This window comes from Lissotriton helveticus, chromosome 1_1, assembly GCF_964261635.1.
Source record: "Lissotriton helveticus chromosome 1_1, aLisHel1.1, whole genome shotgun sequence".
Taxonomy (NCBI): Eukaryota; Metazoa; Chordata; class Amphibia; order Caudata; family Salamandridae; genus Lissotriton; species Lissotriton helveticus.
The window spans coordinates 1,636,514,906-1,636,528,590 of NC_136057.1; positions in this window are offsets into that span (position 1 = coordinate 1,636,514,906).

Below are 13,685 nucleotides of genomic sequence, written 5' to 3' on the forward strand. Positions count from 1 at the left end.
TGTCTGACTTCGACACCGCCCGTGTGGGTAACTAGGGGCTCATTAAACGATTCCCACTGGTGACTCTGCATTCATGAGTGGCAACGATAAGAGACCTAGTGGTGGGTTCTCCCCCCCCCCCCACCGCTCTGGGCGATGACCAACAATCTGCTATGCGGTGTTCCACCTTTCTCCTGGGCTAATTTATTCACACACGCTCCCGTATTACTGGGCCATTAGTCCCTTGATTACATTCGGGTTGCCGTCACCCACATGTTCTGACTGGCAGGTCCCTTGGCGAGTTAATTTCCGCATGATCTGTTTGAGCATGCGATAAGTTATAAGGCAGATTTTTGTACACAAGTGTAATAGCATGCCATTCTATGCATTTGATATTAAAGTCGTCTCTGTCAAGTTTTACATTATACCTACAAATATGCCGGACACATTGTTGTTATCCACTTAACCTTGTGGGTTGGAGTGCTCTTCCAAAATTCAGGTGTTGTGGTGGCTTCATCTATTGAACTTATATACATTTTCCAGGTTACTACAGGGTTCACGGTTCGAGCCCCTGCTCCGGCGGCAGGTTAGCCCAGCACCATGTGACTCTGGGCAATAGCTTGCTTAATCTTCCCGATGGCCCCCATCGCCGGGACACCTCCATTGGAGGTAGCTGTGCGCTTTACAAATGCTGGCATTTACATTTGCATTTATTTGCGCAGTTTTCATCTTTTACCCTTTTTAGTTTTGCGCTGTTCATTTTCACACCATTTGGTTAATAATTCACACAATGAGGAATTCAATCCGAGCAGGATTTATTCCACGAAAACCCTGCTCCATCAGGATCACCACTCTTGCATTTGCTTATAAAGCCAGTACCTGGACATTGTCATTGGTGTCTCCCTGCCGACCATCCAACAACTGGTAAGACTATTTGCTTTCCTTTGCTTCAAAGGGGAACGTATTGATTATTTGCGAAGGAGGGCAAGAACTAAAATAAGTGATCCTAAAGCAATAAACAATGCCCTATTTTTTAAAACATTATGCGGAAGAGAAAGACCCGGAGTAGTCCCCAGAGAACAACAAGTAATACAAAACTTGCGAGGCACACAGAAGAAAAATGCACAATAGAGAAAATTGACAATTTAATTGAGGAAGTTGAATCAATCCTCAATAAAGAGAAGGACACGGAATCTGGATTCACAAGGACAAAAATAGCAGGTATTTTAAAATGGGCCCTAAGGCTGTCAAACCTCCGGTTCCACTGGAAGATAAATGTGCAGGAATAGTTGTCCTAGTTTCTAACAGTGTCCAATCTCACTCTGACCCGCCCACTAATCAAGAGCGCTCCATTTCGATCACTGAGGAGCTAGTGCCGCCAAAGACATTATCTGTGGAATACCATGTGAGAATCGTTTTAGTCTGCTTAGAGATGGAATCTGCCTGGCCCCTTTGGACAAAATTACATGCGAGGACGCTGCACTATGCACTCAAATTGAGGCTGACATGTTAAAGGAACTCAAAAACATATCAGACAGTTAGGTGGGGAAATCTCCACCTTACAATCAGCGATCTCAGAACTGAGACATTTGGTTCAGATTATAGGTACAAAAGCTCCATTGAGGAATTGTATTAACTGTAGTGTGATAAGGAAAATCGATGGGGAAGTTAATGCCGGCTGTGGGAATGCAATTATAGGGAGTAAAATGGGCTCACGGGTAGACATTGTAGTGTTGTACAGCCCCGAGGAAACACAGGACATGATGGTTGGTGGTGAGTCTTCTTTATTTACTCTTCGCTCTGCATACATGAACCCTGACCTCTTGCCCAGAGGTCCTGCTCTAGAATGTCCCCTGTCCCTTCCTGTCCCCTCCCCTAACCGGAAGCGGTGTCTGGTGTCCTCTGTCCCCGGCCCCGTAGCCTCAGGGTCCTAGTGCCCTTGGCCTGGGCACGACATCTCCCCCTTTGTTGCAAACAAATATTTTCACAGGATGCTGCCTGTGGTCATAGAGAGAGAAAAGAAAGAGAAAGAGAGAGAGAGAGAGAGAGAGTGAGAGGGAAAGAGAGAGAGAGAGAGATAGATGGTGAGAAAATCTTCACAGGCCTCCGTCTCTTTACATCTCCTCAATCAGTCTTTTTGTCTTCTTGCACTCTCTTCTTGGTCGTTGTTCTCTATAGTCTACTGGTGCTTCCTCCTCTTGTGTGTCTTCCTTTAGCCAATGTGTCGGCAACTCTTCTTCTTTTGTTTTCAGTTCTCTGAAGTGCAAGCTATTTCTGGTGATGTGGTATTGTCCTGCTGACGCAGTTATCATTGGCCCTTTCACTTCTGTCACCGTCAACGGGTCTCTTGAGAATGCGCTGTCTGATTTCCGCAATTGTCTTTGCCGTGCCACCACGGTGTCCCCTTCTTTTATTTTTGTGTTTGTAGCGTGCCTCCGCTGATCAGCGTAAACCTTCATTTCTTCGCTTCTTTGTCTCTCGCAGCTATGTCTCTTTGCTCCACGCTTTCCACCTCTTTCACTTGTGGCAGCCTCGTTCTGCTGGATCATCCCAACACCAGTTCCGCGGGGCATCTTCCTGTGGAGCTGTGAGGAGTATTTCGATAGTCTCTCAGTACCTGGCATAGCGCCTGTCCAATTGAGATTTGGGTTAGCTTAGCTCTCTGTATTGCCTTTTTAATTGTCCCCATGAACCGTTCGGCCATTCCATTTGCTTGTGGCCACAGAGGAGTTATTCTTCGATGGTGAATCCCGAGGTATCCCATAAATCTTTTGAATTCCTCACCAGAAAATGGTGGGCCATTGTCTGTCTTCAGTGTCTGTGGTGAACCCCATGCTGCGAATATGTCATCCAGGACTGGCAGTGTTGCAGTTGCCGAGGTTTACGCTACTTGTCTTACGATTGGGAATCTGGAGAATTCATCTATGATTACCATCCGGTTCTTTCCTGTCTCCAGGGGCCCATAGAAGTCAGTCGCCAGCTCTGTCCACACTGCTTTTGGAAGTTTGGACATTTGCAGTGGCTCCGGCTTTGATGGGGGCCCTGTTATTTGGCAGATGTGACAATGCATCACAGTTTCTTCGACCATGCTGTCTAGTCCCGGGAACAACACTTTTTCTCGTAGCATTTTCTTGGTCGCTACTATCCCTTGATGTGACTCGTGTGCTAGTTCTACCGTCCTTCTCCTCAGTGTTCGGGACATCACTATTTGAGTGCCTCTCATTACTACTCCATTCTCGCTTTCTGAAAGCTCTTCATTGATCTTTTTGAACGCCAGCAATTCTTCTTTTATCACTCCTTCTTCACAACTGCTGTTGTTGTTCACGTGCCTCCACCTTTGTTGTTTGGTCACCTTCATTATGGCTTGCATGGTGAGATCTTGTTTTGTCTCCCGTTCTAGCTCTTCCATAGTTATGGTTGCCAGTGTATTGTGTTTGAGTGCGAAATGTAAGTATTCCTCTGCCATGGAGGTTGATTGCGATGCTTGCGAAAGGGGGTGTCTTGATACGTAATCAGCCGGATTGTGTTTCTTCCCTGGCTTATGTATTATTTTGAAATTGTAGTCCATTAGCCGTATCCCACACCTCTCTATCCGGGGTGGTATTTTTGCATTTGGATTTCCGTATATTGTTATCAGTGCTTGGTGGTCTGTTATTATTGTGAAAGGTTTTCCGTAGATGAACATGTGATAGTGTTCACATGCCCATACTACCACCAAGCTCTCTTTTTCTGGATGGGAGTATCCTTTTTCCCCGTCCGATAGGCTTTTACTCCCATAGGCTACTACGCTTCTTGGGGAGTCTTTTCCTGGTTGGTGTTGTGCCAGTATTGCCCCTAATCCCACTGGGCTGGCATCTACAGTCAGTTCAGTGCACAGCCTCGGATCAAAATATGCTTGGTGATCTACTGCTGTCACGGCGTGTTTGATCTCTTCAAAGGCTTTGCTGCAATCTTCAGTCCAAATGAAACTCAGGCCCTGTTTTGTTAATTCTCTCAAAGGTGCGCTTACAGTGGCAAAGTCTTGAATGTATCTTGCACAATAACTGGCAATCCAGAGGAACGACCTCACTTCTGCCACGTCACTTGGTTGTTTTGCTCTTTCCAACGGTTTCACTTTGCTGTGATCTGGCCGCATTCCTTTCTTGGAGAAGATGTGGCCAAAAAGACTAGTTTGTCCTGCCCTAGTTCACATTTTGCTTCATTCAGTGTCAGACCCGCCTGCTCTAGGTGAGAGCATACTTCTCTCAATGCCTTGTCGTGTTCCTCGTTCGACTTGCCAAACACCAGAATGTCATCGCTGTAGTTTAGGCTATTTTTCACTGGCCTTATTACCTGGCGTATTGTTTCCTGAAATATCTCAGCAGCAGACGATATTCCAAAGCTCAAACGTTTAGACCTGAAGAGACCTAGGTGTGTTGAAAACGATGTGATGTATTGAGACTGAGGATCGAGCCTAACTGGTGATATCCCTTCCATAGATCTAGTTTAGAGAAACGCCTTGTGCCTGTTAGACAGCTGATCATATCATCAAAATGAGGTCCGGGGTGTCTCTCACGTTCGCTTGCTTTGTTTGGTATTCTCATGTCAACACAGATTCTTATTTTTGACGTGTCTTTCTTTGGTACTGCCACTATTGGTGACACCCAAGGCGTTGGTCCTTCTGCTGGTTCTATTATGTCTTGCTTGAGAAGTGCTTCAAGCTCCTCCTCTACTTGCGGCTGCAGGTGTATTGGCACTCTACAATGATGTTGCGCTATTGGCCTCACTGTTTCATCAATGTGTAGCGTTATTTGCCGTCCTTTTAATTTCCCTAATCCTTGCAGTAGCTTGGGGTATTCCTTCAGGATGCTTCTTTTCTCCGACATATTGTATGTCATTTCAAGGAGACCCATCATCTGGGGCGTGATGTTGCTCAATAGGCATGGTGCTGGAATGTCACCCTTCAGCACATGAATTTCTTCCTTGGTCTTTTGACCTTTGTATATTAGTTCCTCCGTAAATTTTCCAATGTTTGTTACTGGTGTCCGGGAACCCCAGGCAAATACTTCAACTCGGGACTCAGTGTTGGTTTTACTTTCATTTTCTCGTATTCCGACACACACATGATGTTGAATGTTGCGCCGCTGTCTAGGACAAATTTTGCTTTGTGTGAACCTACACTTATGGTCACAGACTCTGTCTTTTTCATTTTGTTTTTGTCTACGAGACAGATCCTTTCTTCTTTTTCACCCTCATCTGAGCATTCGGCAATAGCGTCCGACATGAGGTAGAGTCGTTCTGCCTTTTCTTCTTCTTCTTCACCTGACTCTAGTGAGGAGCCCCTTGTTCCTGTTTCGACATGTCTGACATGCCTGCTTGTCGACATTTGTGGTCTTCCTGCTCTTCCTCTGTCATTCCTGAAATACAGTCCCTGACATACACGGGCAAAGTGGTTTCTTCCGTTGCTTTTTTCTGCATGTCTGGCCAAATGCTGGGCACGGGCCTCTATGTGGAAATTCAAGTCTGCACCTGTAGCATTTACTTCCGGTTGTTTCTTTGGTATCTGTTCATTTCTTTCTTTCTTCCAGCCGCTCGTGCGGTTGTTGTTTGTTATTCGGATTGCTTGTTCCACTCGTCATTCTTTTCCTCGCTCCATCTCCTTGGCGTGTGTTGTCACTCTTGCCTCGGCTCTTGCTAGTGACAGGATATTTTCTAGTGAGGTTGGTTCCTTTAGAATTCTCGCACGGAAGCCCGTGTCACGGCAACCCTCAATGATACGCAGTCTGATTGCTTGTTCATTATCAAATTTATCGCATTCACAGTGAGTCACAAGCTTTCGCAGTCTCGTTGCAAAATCATCCAGCGTTTCGTCCGGCTGTTGAAAAGCAATCATGAAAGCGTATCGCTCAAAGTCGACATTCCTCTGCGGGTCAAATTTGTCTTTTAGGCACTTTTTTAGTTTGTCATAGGTGGCAGTCTCCTCGTTTGGTAGTGTCACTAATAGATCTTCAACCTCATCACCTACCAAGTTTAGGAATAATCTAGTTTTTTTACTTCAGTCACGTCGGTGGCTTCCATGTATCTCTCACTATCGCCTGACCCATTTCTCCCATCGTATGCCTACTTGTGGCTCAGATAAGTTGAATGGTAGTGGTCTTCGATATTGTGCACTTTGTCTTTCTGCTTTTGGTTCTGCCATCCTTTTCCTTTATTGGTGCCGATTTGTTGTTCGGTGTTCTTTCCAGCACTCTCATGTTGTCGCAATTCTATTTCTTTGTTTTGCCTTGTGCTTTATTATTTCCTTGGTGCTCTTTCTGGCACTCTTTTATTATTTCTTGTTTCTTTTGTCTTTGCTTGTGTTTGTTTCTATCTTTTATGCTCTTTCTGGCACTCTTCTGCTGTTTCTTTTCTTTATTTTGTCTTTGCTTGTGCTTTATTGTGTCCTTTGTGCTTTTTCCGGCACTCTTCGCTCTTTTTCGATAGTTTCCTTCGCGCTGATTGGCCCTTGCCGCCTGACTTCAAAATGGCCACCGCTCTTCTCGCGAGATCTCGCCCTTTAATCTGCTCAGTTTGCACGCTCACTCCGCTTTCCAGTCTTCTTACCAGAATGCTGCAGACGCTTCTTTCCTCATCAGCGACGGTCGGCGTGGGCTCCCACGCTGGTTTCCTCACGCGCACACGAGACAGGGTGGGCTCCTGGTCTCGATGATGTTGTCATTCGTCCCTCGACGCGACACACGTCAGTTCTTCTATATTTCTTCAATCCTGGGCATTCGATGCACGTTCCTTCGTCGCCAGTTGTCGTGCTGTACAGCCCCCAGGAAACACAGGACACGATGGTTGGTGGTGAGTCTTCTTTATTTACTCTTCGCTCTGCATACATGATCCCTGACCTCTTGCCCCGAGGTCCTGCTCTAGAATGTCCCCTGTCCCTTCCTGTCCCCTCCCCTAACCGGAAGCGGTGTCCGGTGTCCTCTGTCCTCGGCCCCGTAGCCTCAGGGTCCTAGTGCCCTTGGCCTGGGCATGACAGACATGCTGTACCAACATACGAAACGGGTTTCCCCATACTAGAGGGGAAAGTGAGAGTAAACCCAGCTATTCCTAACTGTGCAACCGCTGGTAGAAATAGGGAAATTACATGTTCCCCCTGGTCCTTCATTTAACACTCTAGCTAGTGGCACAAGGTATGGTGGGAGTCACTTAAATAGCCCTAGCGTTATGGCCCAAAATCCACATCCCCAGCATATGCCTCCTAAGGGGAAGGATAATTGGAAGGAGCTGAGAACCGCTTCTTATATTGGTGGTAGGAGCAAGAAAAGCAAGTATACTTCCCAGAGTCTAGACGCAAATCGGGGATATGTGGTTAATGTTCCAAGTCTACTGAAAGGAACCAGGGAGAACAATGAGACTTTACTAAATAAAATCATTCCCTGGGTAAGAAACCATAGGAAATGTTATTCCTTAATCAGATCTAACATACTCGAAGCCAAGCGATGCTCTACTGCTGAACAGGTTGGTGGATTATATATCCCTGGTACTAAACAGACAGATGTATGTAGACAGCCTGATGATTTTTTTTTTGGGGGGGGGGGGTTTGTAATTCTTTATTGAGAGTTAAAGTCAAATATATACATATACGTTATACAAAACATAATGGACTCATAGGAGTCTATTGCCAAAACAGATATTAGTGTGCTTATTACAGAGAAAAACTACACAGAACAGGAAGGAGGGGTTATAAAAGAGGGGGAAGAAAAGAAGACAAAGAGTAAGTGGAGGGAGAAAAGTATGTTGTGTATAGTATGAATAGTGACCCACAATCTCTATTGTTCATAGTCACGGAATGAATTAAACAGATTAGGTCATAGATAGAGGAAAACAGAGTTGCACCTACAAAATATTGGATATATAAAAGGGAGAAACATTAAGGATGTTGGGTGATCATGAATAAAAGAGGTTACTGTCTCCTTAATTGGGAGAAGAAAAAACCAAAAAATGGGGGGGGGCAGGAGAGAATACGGAAGAGGAGAGAAAAAAAGAAGAAAAAAGGGGGTAAAAGGAAAAGGAAAGGCACCTGTGCAATGAGAGAAAAGAAAAGGGATGGGGAAAAAGTGAAGAAACAACGAGGGAGGGAGAAGAGAAGAGAGGATAGAAGAGGAGGGGGGAGAGTGACGAAGGATGAAATATGAAATGGGGGGAGAGAAGGAGTGAGGTGGGGAAGAAAACATTCAGAGGTCTCAGAGGAAAGGAGTCCATACTTGTTGGAACACTTCCTCCTGGTCTTGCAGTCGATATATTACACGTTCATGGGATGCCGTCTGAATCAATGCTACCATCCAATCCTCCTGCAAGGGTGGCTTGGGCGATTGCTTCTGTCTCAAGATATATATTTTGGCTGTAGAGAGTGCAGTATGGAAAAGGCCACGTTGTGGGCATGTAATGTCAGGTGAATTCCCAAGATCATGCAATAAGATAATGATAGGTGTCAGAGAAAGTCGCAGGGGAATTGTTTTCTTCAGGGTGCCCCCAACGTAAACCCAAAAACACTGTATAGTAGAGCATTCTCAAATTATATGAGGAAGGTCACAGTCAGCTCCCGAACACCTTCAACATTTGGAGTGTGGCAATATCCCTGGTCTTTATAATTTCAAAGGGGTCTTATACCAGTCATGTAAGGTTTTAAAAAGACAGATTTTCAAATGTGCTTCCTGAGCACCCTCGTCTAAAGCTTCTAATATATCCGGCCAGGCATGTTCTATGGTAATGTGTAGGCGCTCTTGCCATTTCTTGCGAAGAGCTTTAAAGAGTGGTTGCGTATATAAGTGATTAGTTAATGCACCATACATCCCCGACATCACTCCTGTGTGTCTTCCCCAGATAAGGAGATAATCCAATATCGGTGAGGGTTCTAAGGTTGTGGGATGAGGGCCCAGACAACGCCTCAAGCAGTGCTGTAGTTGCAGGTATCACGAAGCTTGATGCAATGGAAGATCAAATTCCTCAAGGAGCAGGTCAAAGGATTTCAACTCTCCATTTAGTATGACCTGGTCAAATTTCAGGATTCCTCTTGATCTCCAACTGGACCAGTGAAGGTCATGACCATTTGTTCGAATGCTCTTGTTACCCCAAAGTGGAGCTTTAGAGTGCAGACGATGGGCAATCCCAAGAAGGTGTGCTCAATGCCACCTCATATGCAGCTTGCATCACAGGATGCAGAGGGGATATTTGCGGATTACCGGTTCCGTATAAATATTCAAGGCTGTCATCAAGATTAAGTAGTGAGTGTTCCATAGTGACCTATTGTGGAGGGTCAGTCGTACCTAGAAGAAGATAGGCTAGTTGTGGGAGGTACAGGGCTAAAATAATGTAACAGAGATGGTAATCCAGACCACCGTGGGAACGGCGAGCCATTAGTTTGGCAGCAGCTAGACAAGGACGCATAGATCCCCAGACAAAAGCCTGTATACAGGCATCTATTCGACGTAGTGTGGACAGAGACACTACGATCAGAATCATTACAAGAGCATAAGGGAAACAAGGTAAAGTGACCATCCTTGCGACCTGTACTCTTCCCCACATAGAGAAACCTAAAAGAGACCATTTGGCAAAATCTATTTCCATTTGTGCTATAAGGGGTGAAAGATTGTCTGAGATCATTCCTACCAAGCCTCAATTAACCAGAATTCCCAGATATTTGAGTAGTGACGATTTCCAGCAAAAGGGTATCCATCAGTTGATTCTCATGTGGTATCTGAAGAAAGCCGAAGAGCCTCCCTTTTATCCCAGTTTACCTTATAACCGGAAAGGGTTGCAAACCCATCAACAATCTCAAGCAAGGCAATCAAAGAATGAGAAATATCTTTTAGAGTAAGGAGGATGTCATCAGCATATAGATATAGCAAAGAAAGGAAAACAGGTGAGTGAGTGTTAATTGCGCTGGGAAGAAACACAAGTATAGGTCAATATCTTGTTAAGCTCCAAGGATAAGGTCCTGGTCACCCACCATGAACCAAACAATGTGATCAAGAGACAAACCACAGTTGTAAAACAGAAAAACAAGGGGTATAGCCTGAGCTAAAAGGTCAGTATCATAGTCCATCAATTAAATCCAATGAATCAAGTTGTCTTCATTTCATCTTCATTTATTTTCCAGTTCATTTATTATCCAGTCTTCACCAAGAGAACATTCATTAGCCGCTGCCAACACGTGTTTCGTCTTGGTCTGGTGACCAAAAGACTTCTTCAGGGCTATGGCTAGAGTAAAAAATACTAGGAAAGCATAAGGTGTGCCTTCATAGGTCCATGGCATCCACCAATATAATTATTTGTTCGTATTTCAACGTTCCAAAAGGTGGTTCAAAGTTTTCAAATATATAAAAAGCCGGTCTCCAAAATCAAGGTATTCATTCGGTAAAATCTCACGGCAGTATGAGTTCAATGTTGGAGCCTCATACACGCCGGTGGGACTCGGCACGGGTAAGGAGATGGGTGTCCAATGGTTATACAAGTATGTGGTACGAGAGTGAGGGGCAGGCATAGATAACAGGGATTACGGAGAATGCCACATGATTGCTTTCAGTGAACGAAGAACTTACGGAGTACGGGAATAATAGTGAGTGATGACAACAGTTTTGCAAGCGATGTCAGAGTCTGATTGACTCACACGAGTGGACATCTCGTGTTGAGTGTGATAGTTTTGGAAGGAGCGACTAAAGCAATTGAAGCAAATAATTTACGTTGCCGTTTGTGTTTTGTTGCATACCTGCAGGAGGCTAGACATTGGACAGCCTTTCCGTGGACATGTGATCAAAAGACACGGGGTCCATATCTTTGACGGTTGCCGGTATGCGGTGACTTTGCAACCACCAGGTAATAAATATGTGCTAAAATTCAACAAAGTTGTGTGTTTTACCAAACTGTGGAGTTGAGTATGCCATTGAAGGAAGGCAGATGGAGACTCACTACTGGCTTTTGTTTTTAAACCATCACAGGTTTTGGGAGAATTTTAAAGTGAAGATTGAGATTTTTGAACCCCAACTAGCCCTGATGAAGTTGCGAGAAATCGTAGCAACAAAACATGTTGGCAATGTTGAAGTGATTATGGTTTATTGGTAGCCATTTTTAATTGGGAGGGCTTGCAGCTTGGAATAAAATTGGTTGGCCAGCAAGCTCTACCGGGTTTTAATAGGTGAGAATTATATTCACTGGTTCTCACAGGGGTTCAATGAGCACGGAGATTGAATAGCAAGCACGGTTGCTGCACTCACTATTACCTTTTCACTATATTTTTGTTTAAAGGGAGAACACATACTTTTCTTTCTTCTTTCCCACACACAAAGAGAGAGAGCAGCCGATGATGATAAGTGAGTAAACTGGCAATCACTAGCCAGCAACCCCCTTGGGTGTCACAACCGTGAGGTACTCTCTCTCTTCCGTCACAATTTTTTACTGATGGAGGTGGAATTTAGCCTGGTTAGTGTTGTTTTTTAGAGTAGAGAGAAACACACTGTGACAAATTTGAGTAGTGTAAGATTATCACACTCGAGGGAATTGAGAAAATTATTGAAAACCCTTGGATTGTCATTCCTGTTAGGCGTAGGTGTGATTGAGGTGAGGCCCTTTTTGTTGATAATGCTTTGAGTGGGGGGCGGCCTTACCGTGTTTCCCCCTGTGACTCCTTTTTGTATTGACCCACCTCAGGACCGCCAGTAACGGGCAAACAGAAGTCCGAGTTCACACCAGGCGCCTCTCGTGATTCGCCTCACCGGCAATATTCCCCCTTGATGAGTCGCGGTCATCATCCTGTCATCAGAGCTCAATCGGCTCTGGTAGGAATTCTTGACTGGGGCTGCCTTGTAGCATGAGAGATGTCGCCGCATCAGCCCCAATCTCTCCCTAGTTCAACATCAAGGTTTTGACTGGGGTCAGGGTCTCAAGAAGCTCTTGCGGCCGTCCGGGGCTTCCTCGATGCGGAGCTCTGGAATCAAGCGTCCATCTTCCTACATGGCCAGACCATGCCCCCACGGCCTGGTGAATCCTGATTTGCAAACTGCACCTCCTACAGGGTCAGCAATACAGTTTAAACTGAATCCACTACCAACAGGAAACCCTCCCAGGTACAGTGGAGATTCAATTTTGCAAACTAGCAATCCCACAACGACGCTTATAGCCAGATGCAGCAATCATGGGTTGGGTGAGATTGACTGACTCACAGAGGGTAGCTACCCAGAACCTGAGCATATTCCTCCAGTGGCAATAGATATACCCCGTCTCGCAATATGGTCTTGGGGTAGGTGTAAACTGGATGGGCCTAAGGCTGTGGAGTGGCCCCTTAAGCAGGAAATAGTCCATCGGCCTCAGAACACTTTATAGACTAAGGTTGATGTGCCATGCCTCAAAGTGATTTAATGGAACACAGCAGGATTGAGATCCAAATTGAATGACCCGGAATAGGGAGAGTTCATAGATAGCTGTCATATATGTATGTTTCAGGAAACCTGGGCAGCACAGCCAATTTGTAGGGTGGGTTTCAATAATGTTTGTGTTCAAGCTAGACCATCACCAACAAGTTGATCAACTGAAGGATTATTTTCTTTGGGTAAAGATAAGTTTGTCTTGTAACCTCCAGAGGCTAAGTATTGATTCTGCTGATTGTTTGGGTCTTGATATTGAATCACTGAGAGGAAATTATACAGTGAGGTTGAGAAATATCTATATTTGTTTTAATAGCCTCAACCAGTCCTCAGTTACGCTTTCAACCCTGACAAATGTTTTGGAAAATAGAGACAGAGGGAACTACCTTAAATTAGCTGGAGGCTTTATTGTGCCTAATGAGCCCATAGAGTTCATACAAGATCTTGTATAAGAGGTAGAGTCAGAAAGGGGCATATCAAAATTACACATTCCCCCTTAAGATGCTCAAAGGTGGCCCAACAGGTCATGTCCTTAACTTTAGCTTATGGCCCACTTGCATGCAGTGGTTGATGACATCATGGCTGACATAGTTTTGTGGCCCAAGGTACATGATATGATAGTTGCAGAAAGACCTGACAACAACCACAATGCATTGATTATGGAAATAATTGATGTTCCTTACTTAGCTAAAAGCAGTTTCTGTAGCACAGTGGATTTTCCCATAGTCTCTTCAAATTATAACAGAAGGATCTAATGACTGTTTCTTGCAATCTGACAGGGAGCCTCTACTTGCAATTTATGCGAAAGTCAGCTCAAACCTAAAGTCGCTTGAGAAGTTAGAACAATGTAATTTGACTATCACAAACAAATTTACTAACTTACTCATGTTCGACATGGAACACTTTTGTAGATCATCTCAAACTGTTCCAACTAGTTTGAAGGACGCACTGCGATATAAAGAGAACTGTAAGACTGCTAGGTCAGATCTAATCACTGCTATAAGGAGTGACAATAGTATCTTCATAGCAGAGGGAAGGAGGGCACATAATAGGACGCGGTCACTTGCTAGGAGATGTTGGGAGGAAGATCACTGGTGTGAACCAGTTAGAGTGTCCATACTGTAGGAAAGCCAGATATTTTGACACCTGTTGTCCAAAGGGGTATCATATATTGACAAGGAAGATGGGTTTTCTTACACAACCTCATGCTTGGGAGCAACGCTTTTCTAATTTATACTCACTGGGGGACTGGAAATTGGGATCTGATACTGGGAGAGAAGAACAGAATAGCCCTCAGGATGAAGATAGAGGGGA